This window comes from Lynx rufus, unplaced genomic scaffold, assembly GCF_022079265.1.
Source record: "Lynx rufus isolate CCGP_SWC_20201006 ecotype Redwood Valley unplaced genomic scaffold, mLynRuf1.p SCAF_4, whole genome shotgun sequence".
Lineage (NCBI taxonomy): Eukaryota > Metazoa > Chordata > Mammalia > Carnivora > Felidae > Lynx > Lynx rufus.
This window is the reverse complement of record NW_025814856.1, coordinates 160,971,206-160,993,385: the sequence shown is the minus strand read 5'-3', so window position 1 is coordinate 160,993,385 and position 22,180 is coordinate 160,971,206. Positions and strand designations below refer to the sequence as shown.

Sequence of the window (22,180 nt, the reverse complement as noted above, 5' to 3'; positions counted from 1 at the left end):
AAGTAGGCCAAAATTTCCACGGGCCGTTTCAAAGGAGAAAATACACATGTATGAGAAGAAAGAAACACTATACGGCACCCAATGCAGTATCCAGTAAACATTTAAATTATGAGTGCTACTAGTCTGCATTTCATTGCAAACTATTTTTCAGACTCCAACCATATTTCTTGCTTTCTAAAAATCTTCTCTGCATTACCTTCCCGTGGCACTATTAGAAATGTGAACATTTTCTCAATATCAGTTATATAAAAAGAACAGCTGAACATGCCATGCAAGTGGCCACGGTTTTCTACCTTTTATTGGCATAAACACATTAATAGATTTACAAGTTGATCAGAAATGTGTTCATTCCAATTTTCCTCATTTACAGAGGATTCTATCAAAAAAGTGACTTCCCGGGGCACCTGGGTGGCTCAGTTGGTTAAGCATCTGACTCTTGGTTTCAGCTCAGGTCATGGTCTCACATTTTGTGAGCTCGAGCCCCCTTCGGGCTCCATGCTGACAGTGCAGAGCCTGCTTGCGATTCTCTCTCTCCCTCTCTTTTTCTGTCCCTCCCCCACTCGCTCTCTCTGTCCTTCTTGAAATGGATAAAGATAAAAATATTTAAAAAAAAACAACCTCTATTCCACAGTAATTATAGAGAAGATAATACAGGGAATACAAGATGTCTAGAGCCATAGACACTACACTCAAAATGATCACAATCTAATAATAGGGAAAACATCAACTTATAAAATTATAATTCAAGGAAGATTTAAAGCAAGAGACCATCATAATTTAGAAGATGTAAGTCAAATAATGAGAAATAGATGTCTGTGCCATTTCAAATATCAGGTGTTTTAATTTCGTACATATAATCTAGTTGTCCCTATATATTGAGTTTTTGTAATGGTGCATGCCGCATGACATCCTCTTTTATATTTGTTTATATGATCTCTTAAACACTGAGATAAAAATTTTAAATACAAAACTTCCCTTTTTTCCCTTCACAAAAAATTACAACATAAGTACCATATTACGTTACTAATCTGTTGTACTTTGACCTGAGGTTTTTGAATGACTTCTATACAAAAACAGAAATTTTACCTGTTAAAAAATGATTTTGTAACAATTTTTTGCATACATAAAAGTCATAAGTAGCAAATAAAGACACGTTTTTGACAAAAAGTACATAGTAGCTTTGAAACAGGAGGTTCCGGTTTACTTTCGCACACACAGCACAACGGACTCAATTTGTAGTTTACAGGGTTTGTTACCTGATCGGTACTCTTCAGTCACACTCCTGGCCTCCAAAACACAAAAAGTGCAATGCAAGACCTAGTGATGTAGGATGCATACTGAAAGATTTCTTCAGGATTTAAGCTATTCTGTCTAACATTTAGATGTCCCAACCATCTGCACGATGGGTAATATTTGGTCTAACACACACAGATGAACGCGGTGAAAACTGGATGGTCTTCAGCGATGATCTCGTGTTCTCCTGGGCTTTCCTCATCCTAGCTGTGTCTACCATTGCCTTTTCAGAATGGCCACACCTTCCCTCAAGCCTTCACTGCACATTATTTGAGCTTTATGTCAGGACTGTTAATGCTTAGGTAGGGCACCTTCTTTGTATCTTGCTGACAAAATTTGATCAAGAAATACAGTAAAGGGGTAGGTATCTATTCTCACCCTTCTCGGCAACCTTCTTTTGAGTGACAGCATCTAGCTTTTCTCAAAAATGTTGTCTGCTGTGTACTCTTAATCCACCACAATCAGGAGGAGCAGAGGCCACACTATAGCCCAGGGTGGCCCCCAACTTTATGAGACCATTTTTTTTTAATTATTTTTTTTTAAGTTTTTTTTTTTTTATTTATTTTTGAGACAGAGACAGAGCATGAATGGGGCATGGGCAGAGAGAGAGGGAGACACAGAATCGGAAGCAGGCTCCAGGCTCTGAGCCATCAGCCCAGAGCCTGATGCGGGGCTCGAACTCACAAGATCATGACCCAAGCTGAAGTCGGACGCTTAACCGACTGAGCCACCCAGCCGCCCCTATGGGACCATTTTAACATGTGTGGCAGAATGATTCATTCATACATGCGTTCATTTACTGATCCCTTCACTTACTCATTTACTTAGAAAAAGGCTAAGAGCCTCGATAGACAATATATTGTTGAAATTACTGGGGTTACAGAAGTAAACAACACAGAGTTTCAGTTCTCATGGTGTTTGTTATTAAAGTACATAGTGGGGCAGCAAATAAATAATACAGAATGAATACACACACACACACACACACACATTCATTCGACACTAAGTTGCATTCTACGTATATGTTGGTACATATTAAATTACATGCATAGGAGAAAGAAAAGCCAGAAATGCAGATGCCCTTGAGCATACTTTGCATGTTCTGGGGACAGTAAGGAAACCAGTGCTTTTGGAGCACGGTCAAGAAAGGAAGAACAGGGTAGAAGATGTTGGAGAGGTGGAGGCCAGAGCAAGGAGGGCCTGTAAGCCATGATAACGTTGTGTATTTCACTTTAAGCGTGCTGGAAGGAAATCCATCGGAGAGTTTCAAGCAAAACAGTTACACAACTTAGGGGCACCGGGGTGACTCAGTTGGTTAAGCGTCTGGCTCTTCATTTTGGCTCAGGTCATGATCTCATGGTTCCTGAGTTCAAGCCTCCGCATCAGGCTCCGTGCCGTCCGCATGGAGCCTGCTTTGGATCCTGTCTCCCCCTCTCGCTGCTCCTCCTCTCCCACTCTCTCTCTCTCAAAAAGAAACTATTTTTTTTAAACTTACACATCTTATAACTGTTAAGAGCATGGCCACTAACATCCCCCTCCCTGAATAAAGTGAAGTTCCCAAGAGAACAGAAGACAATAGCATAATGCAATAAACAGAATAGTAGTGGATGGAATGATCTGGTGACAAAAACTCCCAAGGACTGGGGTGGTTCAGGAAGAAGGGAGGAACGGGGGTGTGGAGGTGAGTCCTGAGAGAAGAGACAGGACGCTTACTACAATCTGGATCCCAAATGAGCCACATGGGAGAGGAGGAAACAAAACAAATCACAGAACTACTGGGAATTGGCTCTCCTTCCATAGAGGCCCTGCTGGTCATCTTGCTATTATAAAGGGATGGACGTCAGAAAAAGACAAAGCAGGCACATCTGCGGAAACAACATATCAGCCTCTAAATCCAGAACGTGCTGAAGGGAACCTCTGGGCTTTTTGATTCTTTGCCTTGTTTCCTCATTTTTTTCTGATTTTTGTTTTTTAAGTAACTGAATAAATACCGACAAATACAAAGATCTGAATGGAAAGATAATTAGTGAAGATTTAGATAAACTGCATTTAAGACTTCACTATCACACTGAAAGGTCAAGAGAATTTGAGACATTTAAGACAGTGCCGTTTTACTGAAGGTGAGCTTCGCAGAGAGGGCACATTTATTATTTATGAACAAATGCGTATCCTATGGTATTTTCTTCAGTGTTCACATCATCAGTAAACTGGGATTTTTTTGCACTTCTTTTCATTTCCAAGCATACAGACATTCAAGACATTATGTTAACTGAAGTCTCAAACATGTCAAAAGAGTGCCCGTGTTACCCATCACTGCCTTGATATAAAGGCATAAATATATGTGAAATGTCTCCTTTCATACAGCAGCATTTGGAAAAGTTAAGAAACATCAGAAGAGACGCAACCATTGATTTAATAAAAACAACATCTAATCCTTATGTATCCCTTTAGTATTTAAAGAATCCTAGTGCACACTGCATTGTTGGGGCCACATGGAAAAGTCTTCAGTTTGGGAGCGCTGCTATTTTTTCCAATCAGGAAAACTCAGTCTCAGAGATGTTACTGGATGTCGAATAGCTAACAAAGTAACAATCATCATGCCCATCCTGACTTTTGTTTGAGAATCAAATTTTCAGCTGGGAACAAAGGTTTTCTATTTAGGCACAACATGCTTTTAATATTTAATACTGCATATTTGTAAACACCAAATTTAAGGTTTCATAGATAATTTTGACACCACGTTTTGGATGCACGTTTGATTTCTGGCCCATTTGTTATACAGCATCTGTGCCTGCACTGCCCTATTTCTTCAATTTTATTCCCACAAATTTTGACAAAAAATTGGTATTTTCTTTTCTTACGCGTTTTCCCCAACCAGGCTCCCATTGTGGCCATCAGCAAAAACTCCTGTGCAGCTGTTAGCAGAAATAATTAAGTTTGGATGACCGTGTTTACTAAAAGGAAAGAAGGCTGGTCTGCTTTAGCACATTTTATCTCAGTGGCAGTGAGCACCCTGCCAGAGGTCTGGAAGCATTGTTTTTTCACATAACCGGACCTACATCCACTTGCGGCGTTTCACATGTGAAAACATGTGAAAAGAAAGAAAACACAAGCTAAAACAGCTTATATTTACAAAACCTTTTAGAACTGGAAATCTGCACGGAAAATCGAAAAATTAAGATGAACGAAACAATATGCTTTTAAAATTCAACCTTCATTTAGACAAATGTCACACGATAATACATGTTTTGTGGATATATGAAAACGACTGACAAACTCATCACCGTAAGACTGAAAAATCAACATACAGGAGCTTGTGAATTGTATGTCACGGCTATTACAGGTCCTCTACTGGCTGTGATTGGCACATAGGCTTAGCAGGGTAGGGTTTTGGGGTTTGTTTTAGTTTTTGTTTTTTAACTGACCTTGCATTCATGTAACCTGTAAGGCTTTAAGCTTAGTAAAGCTAAGGGCAATACAATTTGAACCTGAGTTCAAATTTGAACCTGCCACCTGAGTGTAACTGCCCTATTAATTATTAAAAAATACAGCCGAGGGGGGTGGGAGAATGGGGAAAACAGGTGAAGGGGACTAAGGAGGGTACTTGTGGTGATGAGCACCGGGTGATGGATGCAAGTGTTGAATTACTGTATCGTACACCTGAAACTAATAGGACACTGTGTTAACTGACTGGAATTGAAATAAAAACTTAAAATAAAAATACACAGCAAAGAGAATTTTTTAAAAACACATTTTGAGTTATTCAGAATGCTAATTTTATCATCTAAATATCGCTGAAGTTTTAATAACCAAAAATTTCCCACCATGTGCACTAAATATTCATTCTAGCTTCATGGCCTAAGAGAGGAAGAGGCCAATTTTTTCTGTAAAGTAACAAACAGTTAGTATTTTAGGCTTAGCAGTATCTCTCCGTACCATATCCTTCTTTTTCTTCTTCTTCATTTTTATTTTAACAACACTTAAAAAACGTAAAAACCATCAAAGCTCACAGACTTTAAAGGCACAGGGACCAGAGTTAGCCCACAGGCTATAGCTTGCCAACTGGGGTCTCAGAGAATCTTTCAAATTGATGAATCTTCCCCTCAACTCAGAAAGGATGCAAAAGTCTAAAATCATCGAAAAACTTTTCAGCCACTTGGCATTTAAAAACCAATAAACTTTGGGAAAGCATTCTGTCATCCCTTGAAGCATATAATTTATCAGACTGGAGGAAAATATATAAGGATTTAGAAATATGCAGTGTGTGATGCATGAACTAACACTTCCCTCAAATTCACTATTATGGGGTCTGAAGTGTAACTTATGAAGGATTTTACGAGAAGAATAAATATGTGGTCCTCACTAAAACTTCACCTTTCAAGAAACCTAAAATGAAGGATCGCAAGCTTCTATAGCAGATGAGTAAGACTGTGCATCTTCCGGCAAAGGTTTTGTTTAAGACTGAAAACATGTGTGTGCCTGCCACACACAGCTATTGTGCAAGTAAGCCTCGGAGGAGATCTTAGTACTACTGACAAGTTCCCTGCATGGGAAATAATGTGAGAAAAACAACACACATGAATATTTCCTAATGTGAGAGAGATCTTATTTTCCTAAAATATAAAATATCTCTGCTGCAATCGAAACATAGTGATTTTTCCTGAAGCGGATGTTCATAAACCTGTGATCACTATAATCACTTTAACTGGAATTTTGTTTCTTGCCAGATTTTAAATTTTATTTTCCCCATGCTAACACTTTATATCAAAATATAGAAATAGATTTCCCATTTTGCAGCCTTGATGTGATTCGCCAGGCCTGGTCACACTCCGTGCTGAAGCAGGAAGAAAAGGAGACCTTTCATAAAATACTGCATCTGTCACGCTCCAGCTCTGGCTTTGTCACCTCAACTCTCTTGTCTGTACAAACTTGGCCTGCAGGACTCAGCTCAGACGGTGCTTCCTGAAGGCAAGGACATTCCCTGACCCTCACTCCTCAATTCCCCACTGCTCTACAGGGGTCCTCATAACATCCCATACTTACTCTCTCCACTCAACTGAAATGCCTTCATTGTGTTTTTAATCAGCCACCTAAGGACATTTCAGAAGTATGTTAAGTCAGCTTTGAAGTCTGTGACCAAACCTCTGGTCCATCACTATATGCCATGCCCATACACACTGGTTGGTTCAATGAGTATCCATTTACTGCCTCATTAAATGAATGAATAAAAAGCATTTCCTAACCCTCACCTGTTTCTATTTCATAGGTCTTGTTATTTTTGGATGTATCAAAAGCCAGTTCAGTAACCACCCAGAGTAAATTAACTACATTTGATAATATCCTAGAGAGAAAAAACAAAAACAAAAACAAAAAAAACCCTAGTCTGATTCAAGACCCTAGGCTAATCAATAAAATTTTCCCAGAGCCATAGGGACGTCATTATAAGTATGTAAAGTGGAAATCACAGAGATCATGCAGAAAAAGGAAAACGATCAGGCAAAAATTATGTCAAAATCAGGGCATAAATGCTAGGAGAAAAGTGAAACTACACACGCACATATACACACATACACACACACATCAAATCTCAGATGTTCACATGGATAATCCACTCGAACTCTGCTAAAAACATACCCTTTGGATTGTGGCAAATCCAACTGTTCAAGCATTTCTGAAATTTTATGCTATATCATATTCTATATATCAATTCATATGCTATATGAATTTTTATGAATATCATAGCATTTACTATACTGAATAGTAAAATTGTATATGATCACTTGTCGTTCTCCCAATAAGTTACAGATTATGTAGGCATCAAGAAGGTTTTTTTTTTCCAAATTGCAGTATAATTTATAAAGGTAAATTGCAAAGATCTTAAGCCAACAGTTTGATCAGTTTAAAGAATGCATTCACCCATGCAAACTCCTCCCCACCAAGATACAGAACATTTCTATTAACCCAGCAACCACCCTTATCAGTGTCCTTAGTCAACACCCACCTTAGTTAACAGGAACCCCAACCCTATGCGAACACTTCTCCAATTTCTATTACAAGAGATTAATTTTGCCTTTTCTTGTACTTCTTATCAAAGTGATCAAACATTACCTTCACTCAGAGTAACACAGATTTCACCATGCTTTTGGGTGGGTCCATGGTTTCTTTCTTTCTACTGCTAGGTACTATTTTATTGTACAAATACTGCACAACCGTTTATTTAGTCATGTTTCTGTTGAGAGACTCTAGGGCAGTTTCCAGGTTCTACTATTATGAATGAAATCGCTGTGAGCATCTGTGTAAATGCATAGGAGGAGACTTTCTGAGTCACAGAGTAGATGCATGCTTAAATTTTTAAGACATTGCCAAACTTTTTCTTAGTACTTATAATGTCACACATGCAGTTTAAATCGCATCAGAGAAATCTGTTGTGTATTCTTTTTTTTTCCTCTACTATATATTTTATTGAACTTAAATTCAACATTTTTGCATCTATATTATTGTTCTCTCCAAACTTCCCTCAGTTTTTCTTCATCTTATATATGAAGCCATAAGAAAGGATGAAAATAATTAAATATTCTCAGTTGCCTTTTTTTGGTCAATATTTGAAATAAATACATAGACAAAGTAAGAAAAACAAAGGCAGTGTTATCAAACTTGACAGTGCTCAAATACAACATAACTGACAGAAGTTTGGAGATGGAAATGTTTGAAAGAACATAGAAAAAAAGGACACAATGGATAATATCCATGTGCTTCATGTGAGTCAGGAGATATTACCAAAGCTCCACAGAATAGCAAATCCACTTACGAGTATTAAAAGGAACAAAATTTTTTAAAAAATTAAATATTTGATATCATTTCTAAAAGCAGGCCAGATATGGCGGAGACGTTAGCTAACTACAAACTGATCAAGAAGTCAGTAGCCCATAGGTAATTTCTAAGTAAAGAAGTAAACAAAATACTATTTAAGTATATAGGGGGGGATGGAACCAGAGAGCAGAAGATATTGGGATGCGGACCTTTGCTATTTAAATGAAATTCTTTTTGTGATATTTGATTAAAAATATTTATCCATATACCACTTTGATGAAGACAAACCACAATACTTCTTGTGGGGTTGTGTTTAAAACTCTGGCTCCAAGATTCCTGGCATTCTACTCAGATGGAGACACAATCAGTTGTGAGGTTCATCTTGTCTGTAACAATAAAATCTAGCCACTTGCTTAAAGAAGCTTAAGACTCCTGGTACAGAGCCCAGAAAGAAATTTCTCGAACGAGTCCTCTTGTAAAGGGAACCATGCTACACAAGGAACAAAATGCTGGATGACATCTGCATAAGAAGATAACATGGAATCTCACAGAGGTTTCTTCAGGTTTACTTCAATGTAACCCCATGGAAAAATGCCAAAACACAATTCAGAAAACAATTTTACAATGATAATCAAGACTCTAAATGTAGGTATTGGCTCTCTGCTGACTGGCTTAATCTAGAAATAGGTCAGAGTATCTAGAAAAATGAATGGATTGTACTGCCTTCAGATTCTCCTCTATAAACATTGCTCTTCTCGAGTATTTGATGTTTCAATAGCAATGAATTTGAGAATATACTTGGATGTACCCAGAGCATATCTCTTCCTAAGTATGGAACCAAATGCTTTCATAAACATAGGATCAACTTTTATTCAGGGTGAACATGAGTATGAGCAAAGTAAATTGCTATTTTTAAACTGTGTATTTCAAAATGCATAATTCTTCATTAGGATAACTTTATGTCATGAGATATTAACAATTTTGATGTCAAATGTATTCTCAGATTCAAACATTAATAATGTCTCTATTCTTTCCTACTTTAATATACCTACACTTCCTACCATTTTGATACTCTATAGCAAGATTAATACCTGCTAATATTTCTTCAAGATACAGAGAAAAAGCGGAAATAACAGACACCTCCTGGGTCTACAGAAGCTAATTTTTCCCCAATATATTTGAACTGCACCTTTCACAGTGGGGGGGGGCGGTGTATAAAAACAACATTTCACATTATATTTCTCCATTTTGACTAGTTCTAGTTTTCTACCCCCTTCCACTACAAAATTTCTCAAATAAGTGGATTGTGCTCTGCATTTCTCTCTTTCTCTACACACTAAAGCTTCAGCATTTGCTCCCTGCTGTCTTATCTTCTGAAAGAGAAATCAGGAAGACCACTGAAGATTATGCAATAAATTTTGGTTATTTGACTTTTCTTCAACATCCTCCATCGTTAATGGTGACTAATCTTTCTTATTCAAGAATATTTTTATTTTGCACATCTTATTTTACCTCAAATCACTTCTCTATCCTCCTCATTGGATATTCTTAATTTTTCTGTGGATTTTTAAAGATGTTATTCTCCCTCCCTTTTCACACATGAGCCTTGAATCCTAAGTTCCACGAGTACATTTTGCTTTGTGTGTGTCCTCCCAGTTTCTTCCTACCCAGATTTATTTTCTGACCTCCTGGGAGCCTCACCCTCTGGTACCAGATTACGTTCTGCCAGTGGGCATGCCAACAGATGGCCAGCTCTTCTCAGGCAGCCTATCTTTCGTGGCCCCAGCCCTCAATGGTCTTTGGTAATCCTGTTTCTCCCCTTTGCTCTGTAGCCCCAGGAATAGTAATGGCTTCCCTGGGTTTCAAGTTCATGAGTGTCTCAGCATTCCTTGTTTGTTCTCTTAAATCCAGCCACATTTCTGTTAATTGTCTCTTCACTAAATTCTATCTAGGTAAACACTTTTGACTGTGTCCTCCGCTTCTGATCAGAACACTGACTGGTACGTATATGTACAAAATCCCTAGCATGGTCTCTGACAATTTTATCGCCAAATGTCACGAGTATATTCAGTTGGCTATGTCAGTGTAGGGACCAAGAGCAGACTGCCCGAAGATGGGCCATTTTGACATAAAGATTATTTTGAGTTCACAGTAATCAAAACCCAGCAGATGCAGGAAAAGCTCTTGGCTTCCCCCCTCAACTGCCTACATATACATTGGAAAGGAGTCTATACCAGGAAGAGAGCTACTAACAAAGTCAGCCTAAGAAACTCATCTGCATAACAGAGCAGTCTTTGTTTTTCCAAACATCTCCTTTTACCTTCCCAATGGTCTACCTCCCCTTTGTATCCTCAGACACTCCCTCAATCCTTAGCTCTTAAAAGCTTTATGTTGCTCATTGTCTCTGGGATATCTGGTCTGTGGGTTTCAGCTGTTGTACCCTGAGGAACAGCCAGGTAGAAGGTAACATTTCTTACCATGCCAGCATCCCGGAATCTCTATCGGTGTCGGAAGGAGTGAGAATGGTGAGAGCCCTTGTTCTCTCTTTCTAAATTTAGATTAGCAGGAGAACAAATCTCGGAACTAGCTCTTTGGGCCTAGCAACTCTTTGGTTAAATTTGGTGGAGTACTCTTTGGTTACTGATCCCTTCATTTCCTCCCAGAGATGGTCATTGTTTCCCTTTGTCTTTGTCATTCATGGTGTTTGTCATCTGTTGTTAGGGGACCTCTTGGAAGCCAGAGCCGCAAAACTGGTGGGCACTGATGTGGGAAACAAAGGCAGAAGGAAATGGCAGATAAAATTAAATTTCCTTATAACCTGAAGCCCATTGGAAATGCTTGAGGCTGGCAGAGTAAAACATTCTTCCCGGAACTCCCTACTGCCTTAATGCTAATGTTTTGCTAGAGGGAAAAACAACCTTAGCGACAACAACTAGGCCTCCAGGATCTTGTGAGTCTCCTTTAGCATGTGAAAATCTCATTGGAAACTTCCCCTGGACTTTACCTGCCCCCAGCTCCCTAATATACAACTAGTCTCTCCTCACGGTGCCTGGGCGCTCTTCCTGTCACGGGTCCTGCCCCTGTGCTTTAATAAAATCACCTTTTTGCACCAAAGATGTCTTCAAGAATTCTTTCTTGGCCGCCAGCTCCGGACCTCGCGAACCCTACTATCACCCCCAAAAAACCTCATCAGGCATGAGTCAGGCACTTAAAAGCTGTTAGAGTGTTTGCCACCTCAAGTAAAACCCCGTGATAGGATAAAGTTGGTCACGGAACAGGGTAGATTTACACTGCCCACCTCAAGAAACTTCCATGCTTCGAGATAACACCATAACACATCAGCCTCCAACCCCACAGGACATCCCTCTTAGGTATTAATATGGCTCCAAAAGACCCAAGGATTATCTAAGACTGTTCATGTGCATATATTTTCCCTTCCTCTTGTTCTGTGTCCTAAAAGCCTAGCTTTCTGACCAGTGAAAATATTCTCTGTGTTCTCCACTTACTGGGGTGCAACTTGGTGGTCAGTTGAACAGACTGGGGATCCAACTCCCTCCCGCCTCTCTCTCTAGATCTCTCTGTGGATCTTTTGATGTCTCTCTCACTCTCTTCTCTGGCTATGCCAGCTCTCAGTTCTCGGGGGTGTTTGTCATGAGAGGGTCCAGCACAAAGGAACCTTTGCCAACTCAACATCTCTTGCTTGTTACTGCTAGAAAGAGCCCTTCCAGTATCACCTAGCATGGGTCAAAGATTATCACCTCTGCTGACTGGAGGTGGTGAGGGACCAGAAGGCAAGCTGAAGGCCAAGTACAAGCTAGCACTCCCTCCCCAAGGTGGGATATATGTGATATTCCTCGGGCACTCCTGGCTGCCCAAGAATAAAGGAAAGGACACAAATGGTTAACTGACAGAGATCACAGTCATACAGGACATGAATCTCCATCAGTTTACAAATGCCTTAGTAAATTACAAGAAAAGGGCAATCTTATCAATCGCCTAATCTCCAGAAACCTATGGATTCGGTTTCCTGAAGCCCTAAGATCACCTTCCCCTCCCCTTTGTGGGGAACAAACTGCGAGAAGGAAATGGCCGGTAAAATAACCTGCAGCCCATTGACCAACACCTGAGGCAAATACAGAGTATAACATTCCTCCAGGAACCCCCGACTATCTTCATGTCAATGCCCTACTAGAGGAAAAACAACCTGGGCTTCACAACAGCAAGGCTCCAGGAGTGTTAGGAGTCCTCTTTAGCATATCAAAGTCCTTCTGGAGGCCTCCCTTTAGCCTTAACCTCCCACAATTCCATAGAATGGGACCAATCACTCTTCATACCCCCAGGGAAGTTCTTTCTGCCTGAGAGTCCTGTCCCCATGCTTTAATACAATCACCTTTCTGCACCAAAGACATCTTCAGCAATCCTTTCTTGACTGTCAGCTCTGAACACTCCCCTCCCATCACTCCAAAACCCCATTAGAGGCACCTCACAATTTTGTGGGAGACCAAAGACACTATTTTCACCACACTATCCTTATTGCCTGTGCAGTGAAGGTTTTTTCCTTGGACTACCTGGGGGTAAACTTCTGGATCATGGGGCCGTACCACACATGCCTGTCTCATCCTGCATCTTCTGTTAAGCTATTAAGGCTTAACTAGTTTGAGTCACTGTTAGATCCTATCCGTCTGTGGCCAGACGACTGATCCTTTAAATTGGCTATATTTAAAAGAAAAATAAACTTCACAGAGCGCTCTCAATTGTCTTATTAGTATAACGGCTAGCCTTAGGGACTCCCTTGACAAAATAAAATCACAGAAATTAGACTTAAGTCGAAATAAATGTCCACATCCAATGTAAATTTTCTTTAAAATCTGGCCTCATTTGCCGGTTTTAACTTAGCTTTCCCTATAAAATTTACAGGGAGCATTCAAGCCTAATCTCCAGGTTCAAAGTATACAGGGTGCTCATGTAAATGCTGAAAGCCAGGAAAGCTTTCTGAGAATGGCAACAGGCTTGCTTGGCTCCTACCTTCCAGGGAATGATCATACCACCTTCAGGAAGTGTATGTGATCTCTTTTCACGTGTTATCCTAGACCCCCCACCACAAAAGAATTCCTGTCCCCTGGATAGTAGCAAAATCTTTTAAATCATAAAGACCTTCTACCCTCCACTTAGATCCTACCAAATTTAGAGATGAAAAATATTAAGGAAGTGGGGGGGGGACCCCCAGCTGGCTCAGTCAGTGCAGCTGAATCTCAGGGTTGTTAAGTTAAAGCCCCATGTCAGGTGTTGAGATTTCTTAAAAAACAAACAAAAAACAAAACAAAACAAAACAAAAACTTAAAAAATAAAAAGATAAGTGACTAAAATGACTATTCACAACCCCCCTTCAGAGGAATCAGGACCAAAAATTTCTCCTAGGCCCTCCTACAAATGATCTCTGAAGGGCCAATATTCAAGTACTAATAGAAGCCAGGTTGAATTATGTGCCCAGAAAGTCGGCTTTTGTTAAAATGCCTTATACAGGTTTTAAAAAGATACAAATTTTTTAATTACAATTTTCGTTAAAAATCTCCCTAATAAAAGAACCAAATTCAGTTAAAAAAGCAGACCAATCACTTGATACTAAGGTTGTAATCTTATTCTTTGGAGAATTAAAAACAACTGTTTTATAAATTTCTAAAAAAAACAGAAATGCAATTCTAAAATCAGTCAAAGACCACCTATCTTCAACCATCCCGAAAACCCGCCTATTCCTCTTACGTGGTTTCTAGATATTATAAAAGATCAACATATTGGAACAAACTGTCCTGTACTTAGGAGAAAGAAAGGTGAATTTTAAATCGCAGCTACCCTAAAACTCTGGGGGAATTTTTGTTGCATTCTTTCCGTACCTTGAAATTATAAATTTTGTATCTTTAAAAAGTGTAAACACAGCCCACGATTGCCTGAAACTGAAGAAATAAAAGGGGAACAGATTTCAAAAAAAAAGTATAAACTGCTAAAATGACTCGTGTCCAGACCTGAGCACCTGTCCTAACAGAGGGATAAGCACCAAATCTTTACCTTGAAGAAAATGTAGATGCTTTCTCTCTGCCTTGTGATGTAAATTTCTACCCCCATCTATTCTAGGACATAGGAGATGTGCTTTGACATAGAATTAGGAATAACGTTAGGGAAAGGTTTTTCACACACCACACAAAATAAGGGAGGTATCTGGAAACTGGGCCTGTATTGTCATTTCCACAAATAAAAAAAAAAATCTAGAAGACTGTTTGCATCTTGTCTGTGTATGTGTGTCCATACATGTTAGAAATGCAAAATATTTTTTCTGCCTCCAAATGGTATTGCTAAAATTCATTTGTAAAAGACCTCTACTTAGTTGGTTTAAAGGTAAGCACTTAAAAGAATTGGGCATTTCAAAACTCTGAGAGATAGAAACTAACCAAAATGTTTTTTCAAGTTCACATGACCTGGGAAAATATTCAGTACTAAAGCTAATTTAAGGCTGTTGGTTTAATTAAAATAAAATTGTCTTTAGAGTTCTGCACTAAATGTAAGACTTTTCTTTCACCTGCGTTAAATGAAGGTTGAATGGTTTCTTGTCTCTGCTCCAAGTTTGTCAAAAAACAAACAAATGAAAAAATTAGACTGGTTGACTTTGTCTAAGGCCTCATGAAGTTTTGTGGATAAACGAAACATGACTGTTAAGAACAAGCAGATTAAACAGTTGTAAATAAGATTAAAAGATTTATAGGTAACTTTGTGGATGGCTTCCAAAATGTCTGGTAATCTGAAATTCTGGAGTTTTGTTGAGTTAGATGATGAGCTAAATTTGTTAAACTGATGAGAGTAATGCCTTAAAATCCCAATAAACATGGGATATATTAATATTTTATATCCAAAGCAAGAATTTTTAAAAAAAGGATAATGAAATATGTCTTCTTTCTTGATCCGTCTTTAATGGATCATTTCTCCCTTTGGGTCATTTAGATCATTTCCAAATAAGATAAAAAATATTAAGTACTAAACATAGTACTTACTGCAAAGAACCTAAAGATAAGTATAGGTCTGTAAACTTGGTTTGTCTTTATTTTATTATTTTTTTTAACTTTTTTTTTAACGTTTATTTATTTTTGAGACAGAGAGAGACAGAGCATGAACGGGGGAGGGTCAGAGAGAGAGGGAGACACAGGATCTGAAACAGGCTCCAGGCTCTGAGCAGTCAGCACAGAGCCCGACCTGGGGCTCGAACTCACATACCGTGAGATCGTGACCTGAGCCGAAGTCGGACGCTTAACCGACTGAGCCACCCAGGCGCCCCTATTTTATTATTTTTTTAAAGATTTTATTTTTAGGTAAGCTCTACAACCCATGTGGGGCTCAAACTCACAACCTCAAGATCAAGAGTCATTTCCTCTACTGACTGAGCTGGACAGGCACCCCAGTTCTGTGCTTTATTTTAAAAATTGGTACTATTAAAAACACGTTTCTGGAAATCATGAAATGTATTCGCCAATTCGCTAATCTATAAAAGTACTGGTATAACAAACGGTTCACAGTTGGTTACTACTCGGTTTTCACGAGAAACTAAGGTTTCTAGGAACAAATAATTCTAATAAATGAAATTAAGGTCACTAGAAATAAGGGAAACAACTCTGTATGCGAGCAAAGTAAGCTATACGTTTTGGCGGAAAAACATGAGGAGTGGGAATACGATTTTGCTGAGGGAAAAGAAAGTTACACTGTCCTAATACAACAGGCCATCCAAGAACATGGAAACAGGACACTTCCATCCCCAATGAATGGCCACTGTTCTGAGACAACAGAACCAGGGAGTATGGTAGTATTGAAACATGGAAGCAGGGATTTCCAGAACAACAACGGAGACCCAAATGAAGAGGACCCCATCAAGTTTTACGTGGTACCCCTATTGCTGTAAGCCTAAGGAGGATAACAAGCCATGTGCACTTATCGAGAATTAAACTTGTTTCTTGGTCCTGTGTCTCATAGATGAACATCCACTTACACCCATGAACTTGTGGAAGATCTAAAGTTGCTGCTCCAAAGGACCAATAAATAAAGTTCAATGAAGCTTTTAAAGTTATTTATAACTGTATCTTTCATTATTTATACTTGTCTCTAACAAAATCAGACAGCCCCAACTTATTTTTGCAGTGGACTCAACACTATGCAGACAGCTTACAGAAAAGTCCATGCTGGGTTTGTGGCCACCTTCCTTCATTCAGCACTTCAGTCCTCCCTTGGAGCATGTGTCCATTACAGGGCACCGAATCGCATTATTTACACCAATATAAAAAAGATATGCTACACCGACCAAATACCAGCATAAACAGGGACACCTCTATTACTAACAAAAGCGTTTCATGTTGGCCTATGGTAAGTACTACGTGGAATTCTCCAGGCCATGCAAGACGTTTTTCCTACCATCAAAATCATGACTGAATATGCAAACTCCAAATGAAGATAAGAAAGCTGTTTGGGGAATAAACCTAATAATATGAGATATACTGATGATGGCTATTTTCAAATATGTGGCTTACTCCTATTGTAGGCCAATTAAACCAAAAAAGCCCTCTTGTATTGGGAACAAAGAAATCATACCTACGATGCATGGCCTAATGCCACCCACAAATTAGGATGGCTCCCCCCAGAAGCTCGTGTTCATACTCTTGTTCTACAAGCAACCAAATGGTTTGCTGATTGGATGACACCACCTAGCATCACATGGCATGCACCCAACGGAACTCAATGGCTACATGGCACCAATTTGTGGCCATGGCTACCCCCTGGATGGATAGGACATGGTATGCTAGGCTTTCCCTGGATGCAAAGGAGATGTTGTAAAGAAATACCTATGCCTGCAAATTATCCCCACTTACTTCACCACTGGACATGATCAGCCTTTCACTGATTTGATTACCAGTTAACCTTTTTTTTTTTTTTTTTTTTTTGCTCCAAATGGGAATAGAATACACAATCTGGCACATGAAGACCCTAACAAACTATAGCACACAAGCCATTAATATACTGTGCAGGTGCTCTCCTTGTCAAACTTGAATTACAAAATAGGAGGGTCTCAGATAGAGGAACTTGTGCTATTATTGAGCCTTGGTGTTGCATATACACCCCAGATAATTCAGCTAATGTACCCAAAGTTTTAGCAGACCTGCAGATCCAGATTAAGGCAGTGTTTGACTTCTCTAGTTCTCTCTACAACTGGATTTCTAGCTGTCTTAGCGAAATGGATCGCCTTTAGTGGAGAAAACTTCTACTAATAACAACAGTAATCATGCTACGTCTTCCCCCATGGTAACGGGGGCTACTGTTGCTGCATGTTTTACACAACTCTGTTGGACAAGTTATCTGAAGAGCATCCTATTCTTGTGATGAGACCTCAAAGGCACCTCGGAGTCAGACAACCGAAGCCTAGGAGCCCTTCATTTAATCAGAGAGTTCAAGCTTTTTATGTCTCCCAAGAGACGGGGTCTACAATCCCGTTCGGCTTGAAGCAGCTACAGAAAATGAGATCTTCATCCCTCAACATCCCGCAAGAATAAGGAGGATAAAAATCCCATGGTGAGGAGAGATAAGGGGCTGAAGGGGCTCCATTTTTAGAAAGGCTCTATCTCTGCTGTTTTTCTGTTAGGTTCCATTTACTCATGTTGTATATTTCACCTTGCATCTGAAAAAAACAAAGAAGCTACGTTCCAAGTGGAAAACAATAAACGTAACTGTTCTCTGAATTTCATCCTAGGCCCCCAAAATCTGATGACGTCTAAGAACCGGATCCCTAACATGTTCCATAGTGATATCTTCGAACAAACCTCAGCCAATGCTGGTGTCAATACCCCCTACATTCAATGATTTATAAAATAACACCTATTACTCACCTGATACTCGCCTTTGATTGGACCCTACCCGAAATTCCTGAAGGAACACAGACCCTTGACCCGTTTTTAGTATAAGCCCCTAACCCCAAGTGACAGACTACACTCACTCTACTCTCCTTTCCAAATCTCCCAGACACTATCTGCTATACTCTGTCCCTTACACTACACAGCGAACTCTGTTTTCACTTCCTCTTGGCTCACATTTTATTTATATTCTGCACGAAGCCAAGATGCTCCCTGCTGGTCCCACGGGACCCCTCTGGGTCCTTGGGCCTGGCCTACTTACCTCACTCAAGTGAGATTGGCTATTTAAAAAAAGGAAAACTTAGGACAACCTGTGAATGTAAACAGAGTTATAAAAGGTTTATGGAGAAGGAATCTTTAGAAGGGAATTTTGTATGTGGTCAATACTGGTTAAGATTAGAATAAATTTAAGTAATTTAATGAGTTTTACTATAAAAAATACACTGGTGCAAAATTAAAACTTTTGTTTTCTCCTTGCTAAAAGAACAAAGTGGTTTGAACTACCGTTTTGCTCTTAAATAAGAAATTGTAAATTATTTACCTTTAAAGTTGTCTGACTAGAAAGCCAGGATTCTGTTTTGCCAAAATAATTTCCTGTGTTTAACAGGTCTTTTGGTTACTTAAAAGCAAAACAAAACAAAACTCAGTCCTAATATCAAAAAAAAAAAAAAAAAGGGCAGAATTTTATTCATAGCTGTGTAACTTTCTGTATTTGCCTTTGAAATATTTTATGGCCACTTTGGTTAAACAGATAATTAAATAGTGTTTTATAATGATCTGTGATCCTAATCAATTAAATGCTCAAACCTTTTGATATTTTTTGACATACTTCCCCAATAAAATTCTAAAATAAAATCTTTTGACCACAATCTACCTGAGATGTTCCAGAGAGGTCCTGGAAACTAATTTTGTGAGATTTTATGAGAAACTAATTAGACTTGTTTTGTGAGATTTTGTGAGAAACTAATTAGACTTATTTGGGATGTTAAATGGGAAGCATTGTCAAGTAAATCCTAAACCTTGTTAGATTATTTGCATAGATCATAATTAAAATGCGTGTTCTAAATTTGTATAAAACCCCCTAGAAATCTGATATCCTGGTATGTTATTATCTTGAGGTGTGGTATGTCACAGAAATACCCAAATTTCCTTGCCCACTGCATCATAATGAACTCTAATCAAATCTTTAACCATGGCCATTTTTAAGCCTTGTCATTCACAGTTACTGTTATGCTGCTGCTGTTGCAAATGTGTTTCTTCATCAGTGAGATCCCTACAACTCTGTAGTACTGAGTTCAGGTTTCTGATTAACCTTAAGATCATCAAACTAAACCGGGTTAAGAATTTCCAAAACTAGTGGAAACAGCTGATCTAGCAAAATAAACATTATTAACATGGCACTGAATGAACTGAGGAAGATAATTATAATAGTTGTTAGGACTTTCTGTTAAACCATTGCCAACTTTTAAAAATGTTTTGTTTTTGCAGATCTTTCAAAATCTTTTCTCTCAAGTTAACTGACCTATAGCAATTTGATAAATTATGCCATTACAAGCATAAATGAAACGTGGATCATTTCTTCTCACCTGAACCCTCCAGAGTTAAAAAACCCAGTGAGTATTCTTGTTATTTGCATAAGTTCCGTATGAATCTGTTCTCCTTGTAACAGGATAAAATTGAAAACATTGGTTATGTTACCTAGGCTTTGTCTGGACTGTTCCATTTGAGATATGCACAGACTCAGATATGACCAAATAGCTTTAAGGAACTAAGGTGGACTTTATGGAGAGAATAGAGCCTCTTGGAAGTGTTGGCCCGATGCCTTGCTTACAGTTTCCTGCAGCCTTAACAGGTGAGTAAAGAAGGCCACTTCCTGGCAGGGGCAAGAACCTCAAGATAATTTGGGAAGAGACTAGAATTCACCCAAATGAATAGGTAATGCAGGCAAATCTAGAAATTCCTCATTAAAAGTTTCGGCAAAGCACATTTAAAAGAACCTATATGGCCAATTACTATTCTTGTTGTGCTCATGTGAATAATTAGGCCAAGTTGTTAAGACTAAACTTATTCTGCAACACGTTAATTTGGTTATCTTTGGCAAAAATAAGAATGACTACATAAGAGAAAAAAATGTTTCAGTAACATACTAGAGTAAATATTAGATTCTAATGCTGTTTATTGCAAATTAGACTAGATCTTGATTTCTTCTAGCACATGACTACAACTCTCCAAACTACTGTTTACTTTTTCTTCCACCTTTCTGAGATGGATGCAGTTGAGAACTAAAACTGCCCTCTGTTCTGAAGGCCTGCAAGCTAACTGCGAACAACTTGACGTTGCCGTAAGAGAAATCAGCACCACTGCTCATGTATAGGCAATCTGCATGCCTACCTTTCCGTGGGCAAGATCTCCAGAGACATGTGAACTACAAACCAGGAAAAAGCTGTCAGACTGCCACTACCTGTTCTCCCTCTACCTAAAGGTGCTTCAAGCTTGACCTCTTAAAATCTTCTCTACTGGCTATCCTCAGAACTCAGAAATTGACTTATATTTTGATCTAATCCACAACCATTGCTTTTCTTCTGTTGCCACAGAAATGCCTCTTGCCTAATACCTGATTTCTTGAACTATAGGCCTACCTTTGAAAACACATCTGCATCACCACCTAAAGTGAGTTTAAGTGAACTGACCTATTATCAGACTAAGACTGATTCAGTAAGACGGAACAATGTGTCAGCTCAACCATTAATGTGTAAAACCTGGGGAAAGTTTCAGAGGAAGGAACTATGGAGGCCAAGGGCAGGCTGCCCCAAGATGGGCCACTGTGGCATAAAGATTATTCTGAGTTCAAAGTAATCAAAACCTAGCATATGCAGTAAAAGCTCTCTGCCTCCCTCTCAACTGCCTACATTTACATCGGAGAAAAGCCTGTACCAGAAGAGAGTGAGGAACAGACACATACTCCCCTTTGTATCATCAGACCCTAACCCTCTCCTTGGCTCATAAGCTTCATGTTGCCTCACTGTGTCTGGAATTTCAAGTCTAGATTCCCCGTAGATACACCTATTAAATTTTATTTTAAAATGTACTTTCAAATTGATTTTTAATTAATTTGATTGTAAGTCCAGCTAGGAAGGACTATAGCAGAGGAAGGTCTTTCTTCTTGACATCAGTCTAGAATTCTCCTAATTTTCCAGTATCTTAGTCTTCCTTAAAATCTTGGCCTCTATTATCTTTACCTTCCCCTGTGCTTTTCTTTATCAGATACTAGTTACAGTTCCTTAAATATTCACTTATTTTGATTTCTATATCTACTCCAGGGGTTAGGACCTCTTAATTGTTTCACACCTTGGATATTACATGGTTTCTCTGGTTACCTTCCTGCTTTCAATCTTCATTCCTATATGGTATAAAATATCTTATTGATCATGTCAAAGCCTCCCAAGTCAGAAATTTGAGGGAATTCCTATTTTGTAATACATAAAATCTGAATTCTTTATGGAATTTGCTATTAACAACTATCTTACTGTGGTCACATAGTACACTTAAAGCTACTTGTTCATTCCAGCAAAACTGTACCCTAATTTAAAGGATTCCACTACAATATTGTCCTAAAGAAATATGAGTTTTTGCAAAATCAAGATATGCAGTTTTAAAATGCACACTTTAAAACAGGCTAATCACTAATAATTGAGCTATTCTTTTTTCTCAGCGCATGCAAATCATTCTCCTATCTAACTAATGTAGATAGAGAAAATTCAAGTAAAAATCGCTTACTCTGTGTACTTCGTGCCTTTATTTTATTTTTTGAATGCCATATTCTACGGGTAAAGGCCATGTCTAATGAAAATATGTATAATTTAAAGAAAACTTCCAATCAAAGCAGTCTAAGGTGGTTGATCAGATAGTATTATCTGATCTACGAGGACAGCAATCACCTGATGAATTTACTAGTTTTATTTTAGATGATAAAGAAACAAAAACAAGTTAAATTAAGGACAGAATTTTAGAAAGACCCACAGATTAAATACTCATTCACTGGGATAACTGTTACTTTCAGAGATGCCTATTTACTCTTAGCAATTAAAAGTAACAGGCTGTATAAAAGGAGATAAAAAATGTATTTTGTAGAAATCACATTG

General features: G+C 38.6%; 1 protein-coding gene across 1 annotated transcript in view; it reads right to left on the bottom strand.

The window, feature by feature from the left end:
- The window catches only part of CNTNAP2 (contactin associated protein 2), a 1,378,773-nt gene that overhangs the window by 1,134,281 nt on the left and 222,312 nt on the right, over window positions 1–22,180 (bottom strand). The gene's annotated exons all lie outside the window — the stretch shown is intronic.